Source organism: Aptenodytes patagonicus, chromosome W, assembly GCF_965638725.1.
Source record: "Aptenodytes patagonicus chromosome W, bAptPat1.pri.cur, whole genome shotgun sequence".
NCBI classification, from domain to species: Eukaryota; Metazoa; Chordata; class Aves; order Sphenisciformes; family Spheniscidae; genus Aptenodytes; species Aptenodytes patagonicus.
Genome location: NC_134981.1, coordinates 19,415,310 through 19,436,258, shown reverse-complemented (window position 1 = coordinate 19,436,258; position 20,949 = coordinate 19,415,310). Strand labels below are relative to the sequence as shown.

Here is a 20,949-nt window from a genome sequence, read left to right as displayed (position 1 = left end):
GTTAAGCCTGGCTTTTGAATAATATGATTTCCTTTCCTCTCACAATCTCCCACTCCTTTTTGAGTAAACTTTTATAAATATGTAAATAAAATATAAAAGGATATGGGAAAACAAAACTGTTAATTTTAACTAAAGACTAAAACTACTGCAAGGATAAAAACTGTGGTTCAAGGAACTAGGACTGTAACAAGGTAGAAGAAAACATTTTTCCAAAAGGAAATATAGAATATTAAGAAAATCACCTATTAAATGCATGCTGCCAAAATCATCACTGCTCTAAGAAAAAACATAGCATATGGGAAGATTTGGCAAACTGTTAATACAGAAACATACAAACAAAATTTACTGGATCAAAAAAGCTCATGACTAATCAGCACAGTGGGTGAACACTTTAGTGCTTTAAAGTACAGGACTTAAAATTCAGGGATACAAACTTTATTTTAAGCTTACTGGTGCCTTAGTATGTAACTTGGGCAAAGTTAAAAACCTCTGTGGCTCTCATTTTCTCCCCACTTTTGGAAATTGTGTAATCTACACTTTAGGAGAGTGCTTCTGAGGACAAAGGAGGGAGATTTAGGTTGTAGCAGCAAATTTACCTAATCTCCATCACTGCTACGTTTGAGTTTAATTTGGCCATTAAGTGTTGCAGCTGCTATCCTAAGAATTATTAAAGATCTTCATCTTTAAATGACTGGCTTTACAAGTTCCACAAATGGCTCACATTCAAACGAAGCATTACCCATGAAATAAGATGGTGGCCACTTTGTTCGACCTTCTCTTCTGAACAGCAAATCCAAAAAGCCCAGTTTGTTGTTATATCCCAAAACAGCTATTCCATTTCCTGCCTCGCTGACTGCTCACTGAATGCTCCGTCACTTTGTTTCCTAAAAAAGGTAACATTTATCATTGTATAGGTTCACTTTCAGCTCAGCAGGGGTCAGATTTCCCCAACACAAGAAGAAAATACAACTCTTCACAAGCGCCCAAAATTATGTAGCAAAAGAGACTGAGCTTCTCCTCTCTCTGTATTTTTGAAGTTAGATGGTTCTAAGCTTTGCAATCCTGAACTGCACTTCCTCAGCCCTTTTGCAGAGTCAGGGAATCTGGACATTGCTTGGCTATGCAGAGCAATGCCTAAAACCTACACCTCTGAGCGTACAGCTCCAAGGTCAACATGACTGGTGCTATCAACAAAGAGTGCATGTGAATAGATTAAGCATTAAAGAAAGGGATTTGCAGAAGTCAATTGCTAAGAAGGAAGATGCTGAAGTCAGCCAGGAGTGAAAAGTGCAGCTGGGAGGTGCATATGCATGTAGGGCTGAAGGGCTAAAAAGCGGCCCCTCCATCCACTCTAGATCCCCAGCCATGGGCTGTTCCTTGAATTAGGCATCCAAGTCTCATCAGCTGTTCCTGCAATATGCTGAGATACCTGTGGCTTCAAATACTTCTGGAATATGAGTGAATGTAATAATCATGTTAAAAATAAACATTTTATTAATATCAAATATTGATCTGATTTTTTGTTCATCAACAATCACTACTGCGGTCTCATATAAAAATAAGAGGCAAAAAGAGTCATTAAGATTTACATTTTTTTTGTGGCTTTTACTATTGCCTTCTGTTAGTTTTCTGGATTAATTATTTGCAAGCCACACGTGTACTTTGTGTATTTTCATACTCTAAATATATTTTTCTTCCGGCTCCCCTCCACAATTTTGGATAACAAAGAGCCCTAATGTTAGAGAGCTCTCTGTTTAGCAAAGCTGTGGGAGCTGTATACATTCTGACTTTCAATAGTGTTTTTCCAAACTCCATAGATTGCTTAAGAAACATTTCTTGTTGATTTCAGTCTTCCTTTTGTTCACGCTTTCAAACATTTCTAGTTTTTAAAACCTGAATTTGAAGAATGACCCAATAAGGAAAAACCTACTAGATCAGCAAAACATCTTCTAAAGTTCTCAGCTGAAGGCACTCAGCATTTTATTTCAGAGTCAAATATTTCATCCGGGGAGATCTCAAATCCAGCTCCTTATCTCAATGAAGATTATACATAGCATTACTGGTCTATAATACTCATGGAAACAGACTCAGAAGAGATTTCTTGTGTCACAAACTTTGGCCCCTATACAGCAACGACACTGTATAGTCCCTTTCGTATTTTTCTTCAGTTCTATTTTAAAAGCAGTCCTCATTTGCTTTTGGTTAATACTCAAATCAATAAAAAAAGAAGATAGCTCCAGAATACCTCCCTGCAAGTCGATCACAGTGAGGCATCTGGGGAATCTGAGTATTTAATCCATACCCCTCCATCCATCTTCTGTGAGACCGTATGGGTTTGTATATACGTACATACTGAAATTATAGGATTTATGCATATGATATGTGTTTGTATCATACATCTGTTGCATTTCCTGAGTTCTTGTCATGGCTGTCATTTATTTACTCTAAAAAAAATTACCATAAGTCCTACATCTGATTTTCATGTATATTCTGCATTATTCAGTTTTAATAGATGATCCGACTGCTAAGGCACAGGGAGGTCATCTCATAAACCAAAGTAGTACACCGCATTAGTGAACCAACCCAGAGCAGATCACAGAAACTACCTGAGTGAGCAAAATACGCTCTGACCAGTGAAGTTCTACGGCTTTATGATACTGTGCCATTTTCTCCATCTCTAACAATTTGGGTAGTTTAGTTAAAATCACAACAAAGCAAAAATGAGGCTGAGATAGTCTAGCTCACTTGTGTAGACTCACTGTGGAGTCACCAGATCCTTCAGCAAAAGCTCCGCACTACCTCTTTTAGCTTGAAGTCTTTTTGGTACATCTCAGGAAAGGTGCAAGACAACATGCTGCCCAGCTGATGCAAAGCAGAGTCCAACTATAAGAGCATCAGTATCAAAAATTAAGGTTTCTTTACATGTGGCTAACTAGGGAACAGAAAGCATCTGTGGCAGGAGGGTTTTTTTTGGGGGGGTGGGGGTGTCAAAATTAACACAGGAGTGAAGAATTCCTCCAGAGTGTGGTTTCCCTGAGGCACCAAGTGTAAACATATATCTCGTGCAATTCACATGTTCAGCCAATTATTTCTTCACTGATTTAGGCTTGTTTTCTCTCCTAAAAATATTAAATCAACAATCTTAAATCAAACTCAGGAATTCAAAGAGTCCTATTTTCAGGGGTTGGCAGGAGCACCACTGATGGCAGGATTCAGACAGCTTCCAGCCTGTAGCCAATATGAGACTATATTAGGAATATAAATGTACTTATGTATTTACAAATATACACTTATGAAATATAACATTTAAGTATTTCTCAGCAATTCTCTCATGTTTGGTTATACAGTACATGACAGAAATGCCGAGTAATTGCAAAAGAGAATCAGATAAACTCACTTAACACTTTCAATGAAAAGAAATGGAGAGTGCTTCCTCTTCCCATTTCAGTATGCAGATATCACAAGGGATCCCTGAAGACATCACCGTATGCCAAATCAGATAATCTCTAATAACTTCCTTATGAAACACTTATAACTTGATGGTAAATTACGTCATTAAAAAATGAAGGGACTTGCAATTTTCTTGCGTTTCTAAGGTATGTTTATCAATGTGTTTGTAAATTTAATTGCCTCTGTATAAAAGAGAGCTGCAAATTATCAATGCCTCCAAACTATTTACAACAGGGAAAAACCTAAAGCAGAGATTCGGGTTTTTCATTTCTCTTTAACCTCAGATCATTTCAGAAGTTTTCATCATAATGGAATAATTGATGCTGACAGTAACTGAGTAGATGTTACAGAGAATGCTCCTGGGCATAATAATTACTGTCTCCCCACAGAAAGCATGTGCATTTATACAGATGCAATTTATGATTCATTGTTCTTCCACTTAATGGTAACTTTAATGCAGAGTTCATTTTTCTAAGCCTTTCCTCTGAATCCTCCTTTTTAAGTATCAAATCATTAATTTAATGAAGCTCTAATTTATCTTAGTGGTTAAGAATCTAGACTAAGGGATCAAGGGTTTCATTTTGTTATACTGTGAGCCTTTGAAAAGATTACTGACAAGTAGTTATTTCTATAAGCAGTTCTGTACTGGGCATAAAGAAAAATAAAGTAAATTTTCTGGAAATAAAACCTGAACATGATTTTTAAAAATAAAATACCAAACTCAGAATGAAAACAAGTGATCTATACAGACAAACAAAAAATAAGTTATATTGAAAAGAAACATTTAATTATTAAACTGTTTTTATCTCAACCCATGAGTTTTCTCACTTTTACCCTTCCAATTCTCTCCCCCATCCCACCAGGGGGCGGGGAGTGAGTGAGCGGCTGTGTGGTGCTTAGTTGCCGGCTGGGGTTAAACCACGACAGCAAGCAATTTTCAAGCACCAGGCTAACAGCATGGTCTTTTTTCCTAAGCATACCACAGACACTCTTCTTCAATATCTTCTAGCTGCCACAATGATTATGTGATATGTCAAGATTAGCAGGTACAGTTAAATGTCATACCCCTCAGGCCTACCTTTCATAAAGGAGTTCATACTCTTGATGAATGGCTCCTAATCATCTTTCAACCGCTGGATGAATATAACTTGGTGGATAGGGACCTATCACATTTCCAAGAACTACACCTGTCGATAAGAAAGTAGTGCATTGTATTAGATCTGGCTGAGATGGACTTAATTTTCCTCCTAGCAGCCCTCATAGCACTGTGCTTTGTATTGGTAGCTAAAAAGGTGTTGATAACACACCAGTGTTTTGGCTACTGCTGAGCAGTGCTCCCACAGCATCAAGGCTGTCTCTCCAACATTTCCCCCCCTCACCCAGTAGGCTGGGGGTGGGCAAGATCTTGGGAGGGGACATAACCAGGACAGCTGACCCAAACTGACCAAAGGGATATTCCATACCATATGACATCTGTTCAGCAATAAAAACTAAGAGAAAGGAGGAGGAGGGGGGGCATTCGTTATTACGATGTTTCTCTTCCAGAGCAACCACTACACATACTGAAGCCCTGCTTCCCAGGAAGTGGCTGGACATTGCCCGCTGATGGGAAGAAGAGAATAAATCTTTTGTTTTCCTTTGCTTCCGCATGCAGCCTTTGCTTTTGCTTTATTAAACTGCCTTTATCTCGACCCACGAGGTTTGGGGTTTTTTTCCCCATCTTATTTTCTCCCCCCACAATCCTGCTGAGAAGGGGAGTAACAGAGCGGCTTGGTGGGCACCTGGCGTCCATCCAAGGTCAAGCCACCACATGCATGAATAAGGACATACTTGAATGAGCACAGATGGATTCAGTTGTGACTGTGCAAGAGCGAGCTCAAATGATACTCCCTATGCTTTAGAAAAATTAAAAGTAGAGGCCTAAAACAGCCCAGGAGGCTGGAATGAAACATGTGGAGAGAAATTAGGAGATAAATAGAACATTAGTCACTATGTACATTTAGTTCAAAGGGACTAGGATGACTGCACAGGCAGGGCGAAACGGAATACAAGAAAAGCCTGGTAGGGTAGAAATGATGGTGAGAAGGGTGGATGTCATGTACCAAAAACTTCTACATCTCATTCACCATGACCAACAGATAGCCTGAGGCAAAAATTTCAAAATAACCAAAAAGGATCCAAAGCGGAACAACAAAATTTGCAGGATGGCGCACTGTGTACCAATCAACCGCCTGCCTCCAGGCCTACCCACAGGTCGGCTCTCTTCATGGGGGCAATGACTCAAGGACAGCATCATTCAGACTGAATGGGTAGTGCTGTGTCGTGGTTTAATCTCAGTCGGCAACTAAGCACCACGCAGCCGCTCGCTCACTCCCCTCCACCCCCGGTGGGATGGGGGAGAGAAATGGAAGAGCACAAGTGAGAAAAACTCATGGGTTGAGATAAAAACAGTTTAATAATTGAAATAAAATGATAATAATATGATAATAATAATAATACACAAAGCAAGTGATGCACAGTACAATTGCTCACCACCCGCCGACCGATGCCCAGCCAGTCCCCGAGCAGCGGCCCCCCCGGCCAGCTTTCCCCAGTTTATGTACTGAGCATGACGTCACATGGTATGGAATGTCTCTTTGGCCAGTTTGGCTGTGCCCCCCTCCCAGCTTCTTGTGCACCTGCAGCCTTCTCAGTCAGTAGAGCATGGGAAGCTGAAAAGTCCTTGGCTAGTGTAAGCATTACCTAGCAACAACTAAAACATCGGTGTGTTATCAACTTTGTTCTCATCCTAAATCCAAAACACTGTACCAGCTACTAGGAAGGAAATTAACTCTGTCCCTGCCGAAACCAGGACAATATCCACCCCTTATTCTATACCATCTGCGTCATGCTCAAGTCTCACATTTTCCAGTACATTTTCATTAATCACCACCCCCCTTTCTTCTTTTTTTTAATATATATACACACACACACACACATATCATTCCCTTCGCCTGTGGGCCATCCCTCTAAAACGTTCGGTGAGTTCATTTAGTCCATGACTTTGGGCTCCATCTGTCATAATAATCTTTCAGAGCAGGAAAAATGGAGATGGTATGTGGTGTTGGATTGTTTCATGTTGAAGTCAGTTCTGGTACCATCATCACTGTGCTTTGCTTGGTTTCACTGAAGTTATTCTTCATTAGTCTGGGTGATTCTTATTGTAATAACATTAGTATGGCATATAATATTATTAGTATGATTAGTATATCTGTGTATTATTAGTATAACTATTATAACTATAATTAGTACTTAACATCACATAATTCAGATCATTGGCTATTCTCACCCGAAATCAAACCCCCTTGAGGTACACATTGGACTTCCCCATCCTCCCACATCACCCACCAAGTGCACCCAGGTCCTTGAGCAAAAGCAATCCCACGGATGGGTTTGCCTTTGCCCGAGGCAGGAATAACCCAGACTGTCTTCCCCAGCATATTTTTTATGTGCACTACAGGGACTTTATTCCCATCTACAGTACGTAAGAGTTCTGACTGGGCAGGGCCTGCTCGATTGGCAGATCCCCTCGTGTTGACTAACCAGGTGGCCTTTGCTAAATGCGTATCCCAATGTTTGAACGTCCCGCCACCCATTGCTCTCAGCATAGTCTTTAACAGTCCATTGTATCGTTCAATTTTCCCAGAGGCTGGTGCATGATAGGGGATGTGATACACCCACTCAATGCCATGCTCTTTGGCCCAGGGGTCTATGAGGTTGTTTTGGAAATGAGTCCCGTTGTCTGACTCAATTCTTTCTGGGGTGCCATGTCGCCATAGGACTTGCTTTTCAAGGCCCAGGATAGTGTTCCGGGCAGCGGCATGGGGCACGGGATATGTTTCCAGCCATCCGGTGGCTGCTTCCACCATTGTAAGCACGTGGCGCTTGCCTTGGCGGGTTTGTGGGAGTGTGATATAATCAATCTGCCAGGCCTCCCCATATTTATATTTCAACCATCGTCCTCCATACCAGAGGGGCTCTAACCACTTGGCTTGCTTGATTGCAGCGCATGTTTCACATTCATGGATAACCTGCGCAATAGTGTCCATGGTCAAGTCCACCACTCGATCACGAGCCCATCTGTATGTTGCATCTCTTCCTTGGTGACCTGAGGTGTCATGGGCCCACCGAGCTAGAAATAATCCACCCTTATGTTGCCAGTCCAGATCTACCTGAGCCACTTCAATCTTAGCAGCCTGATCCACCTGCTGGTTGTTTTGATGTTCTTCAGTGGCCCGACTCTTGGGTACGGGAGCATCTACGTGACGGACTTTTACAGCCAGGTTCTCCACCCGGGCAGCAATATCTTGCCACAATGCGGCAGCCCTGATGGGTTTGCCTCTGCGCTGCCAGTTGCTCTGCTTCCATTGCTGCAACCACCCCCACAGGGCATTTGCCACCATCCATGAGTCAGTCTAGAGATAGAGCACTGGCCGCTTTTCTCGGTCAGCAATGTCTAAAGCCAGCTGGATGGCCTTTACTTCTGCAAATTGGCTCGATTCACCTTCTCCTTCAGCCGTTTCTACAACTTGTCGCATAGGACTCCACACAGCAGCTTTCCACCTCCGATGCTTTCCCACAAGACGACAGGACCCATCAGTGAACAGGGCATATTGCTTCTCATTTTCTGGCAGTTCATTATACAGTGGGGCCTCCTCAGCACGCGTCACCTCCTCCTCTGGCAATATTCCAAAATCCTTGCCCTCTGGCCAATCCATGATCACTTCCAGGATTCCTGGGCGACTGGGGTTTCCTATTCGAGCCCGTTGTGTGATCAGTGCGACCCACTTACTCCACGTAGCATCAGTTGCATGATGTGGACAGGGGACCCTCCCTCTGAACATCCAGCCCAGCACCGGCAGTCGGGGTGCCAGGAGGAGCTGTGCTTCAGTGCCGATCACTTCCGAAGCAGCTCGAACCCCTTCATATGCTGCCAATGTCTCTTTTTCAGTTGGAGTATAGCGGGCCTCGGATCCTCTGTATCCCCGACTCCAAAACCCTAGGGGTCGACCTCGAGTCTCCCCTGGTGCTTTCTGCCAGAGGTTCCAGGTAGGGCCATTCTCCCCGGCTGCGGTGTAGAGCGCATTTTTTACATCTTGCCCTGCCCGGAATGGCGCAAGGGGTACTGCATGAACTATCTCCTCTTTAATTTGTTCAAAGGCTTGTCCTTGCTCAGGGCCCCATTTGAAATCGTTCTTCTTCCAGGTCACTTGATAGAGAGAGAGAGGGCTTACGATCAGACTGTAATCTGGAATATGCATTCTCCAAAAACCCACAACGCCTAAGGAAGCTTGTGTTTCCTTTTTGCTAGTTGGTGGAGGCATGGCTGTTATTTTGTTGATCACATCCATTGGGATCTGACGACGTCCAACTTGCCATTTTATTCCTAAAAACTGGATCTCCTGTGCAGGTCCCTTGACCTTACTTTGTTTTATGGCAAAACCGGCCTTCAGCAGGATTTGGACTATTTCCTTCCCTTTCTCAAAAGCTTCTTCCGCTGTGTTGCCCCATACGACGATGTCATCAATGTATTGCAGATGATCCGGAGCTCCACCCTGTTCCAGCGCAGTCTGGATCAGTCCATGGCAAATGGTGGGGCTGTGTTTCCACCCCTGGGGCAGTCGGTTCCAGGTGTACTGGACGCCCCTCCAAGTGAAAGCAAATTGTGGCCCGCACTCTGCTGCCAAAGGGATTGAGAAAATACGAATTGGCGATATCAATTGTGGCATACCACTTGGCTACCTTTGACTCCAGTTCGTATGGAAGTTCTAACATGTCCAGTACGGCAGCACTCAGCGGTGGCGTGACTTTGTTCAGGCCGCGATAGTCTACTGTTAGTCTCCACTCTCCATTAGACTTCCACACTGGCCATATGGGACTGTTAAAGGGTGAACGAGTCTTGCTGATCACTCCTTGGCTCTCCAGTCGACGAATCAGCTCATGAATGGGAATCAAGGAGTCTCGGTTGCTGCGATATTGCCGCCGGTGCACCGTGGTGGTAGCGATTGGCACCTGTTGGACTTCGACCTTCAGCAACCCCACAACAGAGGGGTCCTCTGAGAGACCAGGGAAGGTGGACAGCTGTTTAATTTCTTCCGTCTCCAAGGCAGCTCTACCAAAAGCCCACCGGTACCCTTTTGGGTCCTTGAAATACCCTCTCCTGAGGTAGTCTATGCCAAGGATGCACGGAGCCTCTGGGCCAGTCACAATGGGGTGCTTCTGCCACCCATTCCCAGTTAGGCTCACTTCGGCTTCCAATACAGTTAGCTGTTGGGATCCCCCCGTCACCCCAGAAATACAGATGGGTTCTGTCCCTATATAGCTTGATGGCATTAGGGTACACTGTGCACCGGTGTCTACCAGAGCCTTATACTCCTGTGGGTCTGATGTGCCAGGCCACCGAATCCACACAGTCCAGTAAACCCGGTTGTCCCTTTCCTCCCCCTGGCTGGAGGCAGGGCCCCTCTAATCCTCATCACAGTACTCGTTTCTCATTTCTTGTACATACGAGTCAGAAGTTTCTCCATTAAGATCAGGAGTAAGATCAGCCCTTCTACCCTGTCTGGGGAACTGCCCGCTGGAAACTGGAGCAGCAATTTTCCTGGAAGAACCCCTTTCTGTGATTGTTTTCCCTTGCAATTCACGTACCCGTGCCCCTAGGGCTGCAGTAGGTTTCCCATCCCACTTCCTCATGTCCTCTCCGTGGTCACGCAGGTAAAACCACAGGGTGCCCCGTGGTGTGTACCCTTTATATTCTCTCTCTTGAGCAAAAGAACGCTGACTCCTAATAGCCGAGATACTGGTCCGTACAGGTGAGGAGTAGGACCTATCCTCTCTGAGTTGCTGGATCTCCCGGGACAGTTTCTCCACAGCCGAGACGAGGGAGGAAGAGAGACTTTCTTTGTATTGCCGGAGTTGGCCAGCCAATTCATCCACTGTTTGTTCCTCTCCATCTTTCCAGGTCATCACTGCCAATGAATGGGTGTATGACGATGGTGCGCTCCTTATACACTTCCGCCACATGGGTCGTGTGCACTTGACTTCGTCTGGATCTTTGGATAGTTGTTCATTGTTCAGGTCATCATAAATCACCTCCAGCACAGCTAATTCTCTCAGGAACTGGATACCCTTCTCCATGGTGGCCCACTTGCTTGGGCGACATATGACATCTTCCTTGAAGGGATACCTTTCCTTCACGCTTGACAAGAGTCACCTCCAAAGGCTGAGGACTCGTGTCCCTTTTCCAATTGCTTTGTCAATGCCCCCTTCCCTAGAAAGGGATCCCAGCTGCTTGGCTTCCCTACTCTCTAATTCCAGGCTACTGGCCCCATTATCCCAGCATTGGAGCAGCCAGGTGACAATATGCTCGCCTGGACGACGGCTGAAATCTTTTCGTATATCTCGCAGCTCACTCAGGGATAGAGATTGGGTGGTCACTGCCTCGTTTATGAGTTCTTCCTCTTCTTCCTCCCCAATCAGCGGCCGGCTCTCCTCCTCCTGTTCTCATGATGGACCTTCTCCAGGGTCATCTGTCTCGTACACTTCTTCCTCCAGCCCCCTTTTAGAAGAAGATTCTTCCTCCCTTACTAAACGAGCCGACTTCCGCTTCCAAAATTTCTTCTTGTGTACAGGGGTGACTGATATGACCAGGTGACCCGCCTAGTGGATGAGGGAAAAGCTGTGGATGTGGTCTACCTGGACTTCAGCAAGGCCTTTGACACTGTCTCCCACAGCATTCTCCTAGAGAAGCTGGCGGCTCACGGCTTAGAGAGGTGGACTCTGCGCTGGGTCAAAAACTGGCTGGACGGCCGGGCCCAGAGTTGTGGTGAATGGAGTTACATCCAGTTGGCGGCCGGTCACGAGCGGTGTTCCCCAGGGCTCAGTACTGGGGCCGGTCTTGTTTAATATCTTTATTGATGATCTGGATGAGGGGATTGAGTGCACCCTCAGTAAGTTTGCAGATGACACCAAGCTGGGTGGGAGTGTTGATCTGCTCGAGGGTAGGAAGGCTCTGCAGAGGGACCTGGACAGGCTGGATCGATGGGCCCAGGCCAACTGTATGAGGTTCAACAAGGACAAGTGCCGGGCCCTGCACTTTGGCCACAACAACCCCATGCAGCGCTACAGGCTTGGGGAAGAGTGGCTGGAAAGCTGCCCAGCAGAGAAGGACCTGGGGGTGTTGGTCGACAGCCGGCTGAACATGAGCCGGCAGTGTGCCCAGGCGGCCAAGAAGGCCAATGGCATCCTGGCCTGTATCAGAAATAGTGTGGCCAGCAGGAGTAGGGAAGTGATCGTGCCCCTGTACTCGGCCCTGGTGAGGCCGCACCTCGAATACTGTGTTCAGTTTTGGGCCCCTCACTACAAGAAGGACGTCGAGGTGCTGGAGCGTGTCCAGAGAAGGGCAACGAGGCTGGTGAGGGGTCTGGAGAACAAGTCTTATGAGGAGCGGCTGAGGGAACTGGGGCTGTTTAGCCTGGAGAAAAGGAGGCTGAGGGGAGACCTCATCGCTCTCTACAACTACCTGAAAGGAGGTTGTAGCGAGGTGGGTGTTGGTCTCTTCTCCGAAGTAACAAGTGATAGGACGAGAGGAAATGGCCTCAAGTTGCGGCAGGGGAGGTTTAGATTGGATGTAAGGAAAAATTTCTTTACTGAAAGAGTGGTTAAACATTGGAACAGGCTGCCCAGGGAAGTGGTGGAGTCCCCATCCCTGGAGGTTTTTAAAAGACGTGTAGATGAGGCGCTTAGGGACATGGTTTAGTGGGCATGGTGGTGTTGGGTTGACGGTTGGACTCGATGATCTTAGAGGTCTTTTCCAACCTCAATGATTCTATGATTCGATGATTCTATACCGGCACAGGCTGGTTCTTTGGTTCAGCCACAGGGCCTGTCACCGGGGTCTGAGTGGCTGCAGTGCATGTCGCTGGGGTCTGAGTGGCCGCAGGGCCAGTTGCCGGGGTCTGAGTGGCCGCAGTACATATTGCTGGGGTCGGAGTGGCCGCAGGGCATGTCATTTTACTGTCAGAGCCAGAGACCTTCTCTTCCCTTTGAGGATACTGAATGGTGTTGAACAGGGCTCGGTAGGCATGGGCCAGGCCCCAGCACGTTGCAATGAGCTGCATCTCTCTGGAGTTGCCAGGGTGACAGCATACTTTATCCAAATATTCTACTAACTCTTCAGGATTCTGCACTTGCTCAGGGGTGAAGTTCCAAAACACTGGGGGTGCCCATTGGCCTAGGTACTTGCCCATCTTGTCCCACACACCCTGCCACTCATAATTATTCAGCCTTGGGGCAGATCTCTGGATGATATTCTTAAATTGCTTACCAACTTTAGACAAAACCGAAACAATATTCCCAAGAAGTACCAATAGAAGTATCTTAACTACCCAAGGCTATTCAAGATACTGAAAAGTTACTGTAATGAAGGAGGAAACATCATAGAAGAAGGTAGTGACACTGCCATTCTGTATTTCCTCCGTAAAAAAACTCTCAGAAAAGTTACTGCAATTGCTAGTTGTCTCCACGATATGGTATCCGTGGTACAGTAACGGCTTCATTGCAAATCTTACATACCACACTAATGTCAAGGTCAATGTTCTAAAAACAAACCTCACAAGTGAGACATCACTAATCACTGCAGACCACAGCAAACTGCAAAAACCAACACCAATCTTTAACATGTAGAGCAGGAAAAAGAGCACAATGCAGATTATACAAATCAATATCGAGAACAGAGAAACCAACATTGTGACCCACAACTACTAACAGATATAAGTTCTTTAATACACTCCGGTTAATCTGTTATTATCTCAAACCCTTTGAGCCCCACGTTGGGCGCCAAAAAAAGGACTGTCGTGGTTTAATCTCAGTCGGCAACTAAGCACCACCCAGCCGCTCGCTCACTCCCCCCACCCCCGGTGGGATGGGGGAGAGAATTGGAAGAGCACAAGTGAGAAAAACTCGTGGGTTGAGATAAAAACAGTTTAATAATTGAAATAAAATTATAATAATAATAATAATAATAATAATAATAATAATAATAATAATACACAAAGCAAGTGATGCACAGTACAATTGCTCACCACCCGCCGACCGATGCCCAGCCAGTCCCCGAGCAGCGGCCCCCCCGGCCAGCTTTCCCCAGTTTATGTACTGAGCATGACGTCACATGGTATGGAATGTCCCTTTGGCCAGTTTGGCTGTGCCCCCCTCCCAGCTTCTTGTGCACCTGCAGCCTTCTCAGTCAGTAGAGCATGGGAAGCTGAAAAGTCCTTGGCTAGTGTAAGCATTACCTAGCAACAACTAAAACATCGGTGCGTTATCAACTTTGTTCTCATCCTAAATCCAAAACACTGTACCACCTACTAGAAAGGAAATTAACTCTATCCCTGCCGAAAGCAGGACATGCTTCTTTGCCAAAAAGTAAGGACACCTCCTTTGCTAGGCCAGCCCATAAGAGGCCCAGCTTCTTTTCCAGGTATCCCAAAAGTGCTTTGGGGGCATTAGGCAGAGCACACTAAGAGTACTGAATGAACTTGCTCACTTTTATGTCCAAACATTCAAGCTATTCTAAGGCAGAGCCCAGGAAAGAGAAGATAATTACAGGCCACATCAATCTTCTGCTTACCAAGAGACCTCCAAGCAGCATAGATAAAAGATACTAGGGAGTTGCCTAACAGCTTCTCCAGACTGGCAACCGTCTGAATGCAGCCACAAGGTCACCAGCCAGAAGAATTCTTTTAAGACTTTTCCCCTCTGCTTTCTTCTATTTTTGAGGAAGGAAGGAAGGAGTGGATTAATGCTGAAACAATCTGAAGATTGCTCTCAAGTATTAAGCAGATGGCAAATATTTTTTCTTGTCTACTCTCTCTCCTTTAGCTTCCTCTTGCTCTCTGTCCTATTACTCTCTTCCTCTCCTTCAGGCTTTCCTCTAACCTTTCACTATCTTCTGCCTCTCCTTTCCCATTACAAATGTGCTCAGTATTCTTCATCTTAAAAAACCCTCTGCCCCCTCAGCCCAGAACTATCATGCGTCTTTCCACAATTTTCATCTCAAACTCATCAAACATAGTGCTTTCACTAGGTGGAGGTCTCATTCTCCAGTTTGGGTTCCAGACTCTGAAGTACAGATCTTTTACACCTCAAAGTTTCTCAAGATCTGTTTTTGAACAAAACTCCGAATCCGGATTCCACCATCAGTCTCCTTCACTTACTCTTCTGACTGCACTCCTGAATTCTTGGCCTATCTTGTTTTCTGGGACTGCTTTCATGGAGCTTCTCATTTCCCCATTCACAGTGCTCTCTCCTTCCCCCTTATCTTTCAGAAATCTCATCCAGAAACACCAACTTCACTGATATGTAAAATCCTCCGGCTGAGAATACTCCTCCTATTTATTACTCCAAATCCATTTCTCTTGTCACACTGAAAAATACAGTTTGAGAGAAGTTGAAAATAACTATAAATTCAAATTGAATTTCACAGAATTGAGATGCAAAAAAGTCTATACTTAGTACCCACTCCAATGTTATACAAAAAAGGCAATGTTTTGTTTAAAGACAATTTTTATATTTAAAATTTGACCTAAATCTAATTTCAAAAAGGTTAAAGGACACCTGAAAATGAAAGATAACATTTAAAGGCCAAAAGAAAATCTAAATTAATCAACCCCCCCTTTTTCCATGTTTCAAGCAATTCAGAATTAATTTTTTTAAAGAAATTTCTCACCAGACTGATAAATTACCTGAACAGCTCTTGAAGCTATACAAAGCAGAAAATCTTCAAGTGAGAATTCATAAGCCACTGATGTCATTTTAGCAAAAGATTTCATACAGCTGAAGCAAATATGTACTTTTTTTTTTTTTTATTATAATACTGTATTGGGTTTGCATGGCAAGGTTTTGGTAGCAGGGAGGCTACAGGGGTGGCTTCTGTGAGAAGCTGCTAGAAGCTTCCCCTGTGTCCGATAGAGCCAATGCCAGCCAGCTCCAAGTCAGACCCACCGCTGGCCAAAGCTGAGCCAATCAGCGACGGTGGTAGCACCTCTGTGATAACATATTTAAGAAGGGGAAAAAAGTTTCTGCACAACAGCAGCCAGAGAGAGAGAAGTGAGAATATGTGAGACACACAACTCTGCAGACACCAAGGTCAGTGAAGGAGGAGGGGGAGGAGGTGCTCCAGGCGCCAGAGCAGAGATTCCCCTGCAGCCCATGGTGAAGACCATGGTGAAGCAGGCTGTCCCCCTGCAGCCCATGGAGGTCCACGGTGGAGCAGATATCTACCTGCAGCCTGTGGAGGACCCCATGCCAGAGCAGGTGGATGCGCCCAAAGGAGGCTATGACCCCATGGGAAGCCTGCACTGGAGCAGGCTCCTGGCAGGACCTGTGGACCCGTGGAGAGAGAGGAGCCCACGCTGGAGCAGGTTTGCTGGCAGGACTTGTGACCCCATGGGGGACCCACGCTGGAGCAGTTTGTGAAGAACTGCAGCACATGGGAAGGACTCACTTTGGAAAGTTCATGGAGTACTGTCTCCTGTGGGAGGGACCCCATGCTGGAGCAGGGGAAGAGTGTGAGGAGTCCTCCCCCTGAGGAGGAAGGAGCGGCAGAGACAACGTGTGATGAACTGACCGCAACCCCCATTCCCCATCCCCCTGCGCCACTCGGAGGGAGGAGGTAGAGAATTCAGGAGTAAAGTTAAGCCCAGGAAGAAGGGAGGGATTGGGAGGGGGAGGGGGGGAGGTCTTTTAAGATTTATTTTTATTTTCTCATTATCCTACTCTGATTTGATTGGCAATAAATTAAATTAATTTTCCCCAAGTCGAGTCTGTTTTGCCCATGACAGTAATTGCTGAGTGATCTCCCCGTCCTTATCTTGACCCACAAGCTTTTTGTTATATTTTCTCTCCCTTGTCCAGCTGAGGAGAGGAGTAACAGAGTGGCTTTGGTGGGCACCTGGCATCCAGCCAAGGTCAACCCACCACACATGCCAACACAAAAGAACACCAAGGCAAATTTGGTTGGCATCATATTAGAGATACTATCAATTTGAAAAGCCTCTATCTGAAATAAAGAATTCTTTATTGAAAGTTACTTTGTTATTTTTATTTGATGCCAAAATAACAGTAAGTCAGGGCAATTGGAAGAGATTTCACCACCACTGCTTATACTTTGATTAAGCACAAACAGCTAATGCTTTTAAATGATATTAGCCTTCTCCACACTAAGAACAAAATTACACTGGCTTTTGAGTAATCAAAACATATCAGTTACTGTACTGTTTACTGAACTGAGTTATAGCTTCTTTGGAAGCTATTTCCAAATATGCATTTATGAATATAAAATCGCAGTTGCCTTGTTTTCATAATAATTTGTATTTACTCTAAGAATAACCACCACAGTTTTCTCTCTATTAGAGATAAACACATTTCCATGCCATGTACTTAGGCAGCTGTAAATTTCTGTAGGATACCATTTTAATCTGGATTTTCTTTTTTTAAAATATTTTTTTTTACTTCTTTTAAGAAAAGAAGAGGGGGTATGGCACAAAGTAGAGTCAGTGAAGCATGGTAGGCAGAAACAAGAGTAGGAACCCAAGAACATTTCACATATTTGCGACATATGTAGACACTGGCATCTCAGAAATCCTGACTCTCATACATACACATCATGGCCATATGATATGATATGCTCAAATAGTACAAATGTCACAGGAAGGATCAGAGCAGAGTAAAACATTAGGAACGTCTTATAACTGGCAAGAGACACTAACCCAAATACCATGCACTTCAACTGCAGGAATAGTGATTTTGACATTACTCCTATAAGCTTCCCTCATTTTTAGATAGGGAAAACAATGTAGTAGGGCTATATGTTGAGCCAGCAACAGAGTCATTTACCAACTAAATTCTTCCCTTTTCTTAGCTCAGAACACATTAATCAAGAACTAATTATCTTCTAGTGCCACTTTGTTAAACACCCCAGGAAGAAACAAGCCCTGAGAGGTAGTGTGAACCCCCCAAAGTCACTGTACGGCAAGTGCAGAATATCTACAACAGGAATAGGGCTTCCAGTGAAGAGCCTGAGCCTTAGTCCCATGGATAACAACAAATGAATCTTCTGAAGACGTAAAATGAAAAGTTTGAAAATGGAAGGTATTAAGACTTCATTTTTAAATTAACACTTATTTCCCTCTACACGCAAAACCCGCTGCTTGAAGTGTTTAGAGTGTGACATTTTCCCCTTCTGATTCTTGTAAGTCTTTATACAGGTAGCTCTGGGTTCCTGTTCTGCCCACCGATGACGATAAGTATGCATACTTACACAAGGATAGAGAATACATTAGTTGAGGTATGATGGAGTTAGATTCTACTTTTTAAAGGTAAAAAAGGAGAAACGCCCTTTCTACAGTAGAGAAAGAGAAGAGCACATATAAAATGCTCTTCTCGCTTCCAGTGCTGACTAGCTAATTTTATGCTAAAAAATGACAGAAGCAGCACACTATGACTATGTTTACACTAGGAAACTGAAAAGGACCAGGGAATGGGCTCAATTATTGGCATCTGTCATACTTACTCTTCAATTATCAGCACAGTCCCAGCGAGAGCCCTGGCCACCTCACACTCTCCCAAATATTGCCCATGCCCTGGCAGGAGGCAACAGAGGTCCACGGCTGTTCTCAATTGAGGGTGCAAAGGCAGCCACCCTGGGGCAGAGGGCAAGAGAGCCCAGTCACATGGATGCAAGCTGCGCCTCTCAGCTTGGTCCCCAGCCCAGAGAACAGCACCTGGGCTGTTTTAGCCTAGATGTCACCCCTGAGACTTGGGAAATTTTATTATTAGTGTTAGAAGAAGGTAAAAGGAGGAAAAAAAGAAGACTTAAGTGGGGAAAAGATAGGGCTGAAACTTGTCTCACATGGTAGACATCCTTCAAGCTTTAGCTGAACACAAGCTCATCAATAATGGCAATCTGGACGTATAATCTGGCTTGGTCTGGTCAAATTATCTTTCATGTTGAGTGCAATAAAGGCCCAATGGTATCAAAATGAATCTCGTACAGTAGGAAAACAGTGGGAATGGCAGCCCATTTGTATTAGTCCACCTCTTCTGCTGGCTTAAGTTTAAAAATGAAAGGCCAAGAAACCCCCCCATCCCAAATCCTTTTATCAACCTAAGTCCTCGCACCTTGTTTACTCTTTCAGCCTAGCCTCAGCCAGTCTTTAAGTGTATGGGTATTTGAAATGATTTTAAGTGAGCTGCACTTCTGCGAGCTTCAACAACCTTTTATATAGGTTTTGCACAACTGCTCCTATTAGTAACCTGTGAACTGTGTTATTTAGCTATCTGTTGTTACAGACTTGCACAGAAAGTCTTTTGAGAAATCAGCCTGCTAAAGAAATTGCCCATGACAGCATTTATATTTCCCAGGCATATTTTTCACAATCTCTGTTTAAAGAGAGAAATAACCATATTATTATTTATCATTTGCAACACATGCACATTTCCTAGTAGTTCTTATTCATTCCCCATGGTTTCTGAATTGCATATGTGTAACATATGCACAGTTCCTAACACAGAAAACTGCCAGGGCCCCCTTATGCAGCAGTTATAGAGGTAGACTTAGTTCTCAGCTATGAATGTGTATAGTAAGAAGCACTATGATCCCAAAGATGCTGCATTATTCACGCACATTCCTTCTTCCCACTCTTATTCCCTTAGAGCACCGAGAGTAATGGTCTGTAAAGCACCACCGCAGTCTATTAGACAGATGGCTGCATGTTGTTCTCCTTTAGATCACTGGACAGAAAATGGGGGATTTGTAATGAAAAGCTGAAAGCTCTATTTCCCACAATCCTCTTGTATGATTTACAACAATCATGATAATTTAAAGCTGGCAACCACAGACTGGAATGCTTCACTACTATTGTTTTAGTAGCACAATGAAATTACCCATTTTGGGCTTTTACAATTAACTTGTTACATGTACATGTTACCACTTCCTAAATAGTAATATTACCAGATGGAGAAATTCAGCAAGGAATAGCAACAGGAACAATATTCTGCATATAATTCCTAATCTGAGCACCAGTGAGAAGTCCTTTATCAAAATACATATTTAGTGCAGAATTTTAGAAGCTTTTATGGTAAACCCTTCTTTCCCATTCCAGTCCTAGAACAAAAATGAAGGAAGGTCTTTAAAAATAAACATATATAATTCCTGAACACTAAGATAATTGCATGGATGTTTAAGTAATCCCCAAGGTCCTTAAAACTTTAATTAATACTCTAAGCTACAAAGACACCTATTGCCAAAGCTAATACCAGCCAGCTACCTGCTTCTTTCCCAAGTTAGGATCGTGAATTATGGCAAGATCCCTTTGTAAACACATGTGACGAATCAGCCAGAACTGTAAAAGGTCATTCTTTTCTACACTTATCTTACATTCACTTTTGTGGAGAGATTTGTCAGCAACATTAAGAAGTTAATTCCACGACTGACATGCAGCTGTGAAGTACATAGAACATCATGATAAACATCACTTCACTCCTGTGCACTGTGGTATTACACACCACAAGAAGTATGCAGAAGAAAGCTTTCATTATACATCACCTTGAGGAAAAAAAGATGAATCACACCAAGGGGGGGGGGGGGGGGGAGCAGGATCTCCTGGTACTTCTACTAAGGAATTTTGATGTTTAATGAACCACAGACTTAAGAATTTCAAATGGGCAGTGAACAAAGTTGATGGCTCAGAGAAATTGGATCCTTTCCTACCTATGCAAGGGGAACCCTAAAATGGCATCACAACACCGGCAGATATCAGCTGTGTTTACATACTGTCCTGCACAGCTGTGGATGAAAAATGAACTGAATGTTATATGTAGATCCTCCCTCACTGCTCAAATCTTACCTTCACAATCAGGTTTGTTTTACTATGGTTCTGACCCTGGAGAGACACTAACACCTCAGAGGTATATTTGCTACTTGTTTACTCTGGGCTTGAGATTTCATCCAGCAATCCTTGCAGCTTGCTCTTGTTAATCCCAAATTACATCTGCCTAAAGTGTTAAGGGGACAGCCCAGACCACCAATCCTTATGCAACTGCAGTTGCAGAAACATGTCTTGTAGTAAAATGAAGATTTTGCAAACAGTATCATTATTAGCTACCACTTAAATGCAGCTGCAACTGTAATTCTTGAAAATTTGCCTTCTAATTAAATAAGACTACAAGCACTCAAGAGAAGTTATTTCGCTGCTGTGAGAAGTTACCAACACCCAGGTGAGCAGTACCAGCCTCTTCAACCACCTCTCCAGTGAAAATGGCTGTGTAAACACAGGGGTTTGCTTTACTACAAAAATCAAATAGGCTACTTGAAACCACCGCTAACAGTGCCTGCCTGCACTGAACCAGACAGGGGACTACTGCACTGTTTTCAGTGAGAAGCAGTCTTTACCAGAGTTGCTT

General features: G+C 44.1%; 1 protein-coding gene across 4 annotated transcripts in view; it reads right to left on the bottom strand.

Annotated features, from left to right (window-relative positions):
* The window catches only part of LOC143172054 (growth hormone receptor-like), a 181,915-nt gene that overhangs the window by 115,136 nt on the left and 45,830 nt on the right, over positions 1-20,949 (bottom strand). The window contains exon 1 of one of the 4 annotated variants that reach the window (XM_076361281.1): positions 4,529-4,553. The exons of 2 other annotated variants lie outside the window; for them this stretch is intronic. The gene's annotated coding sequence lies outside the window, so the exon portion shown is untranslated. Of the gene's footprint in view, positions 1-4,528; positions 4,554-20,949 lie in introns of those variants that run through there. One more of the 4 variants, XM_076361284.1, reaches the window with a different exon arrangement.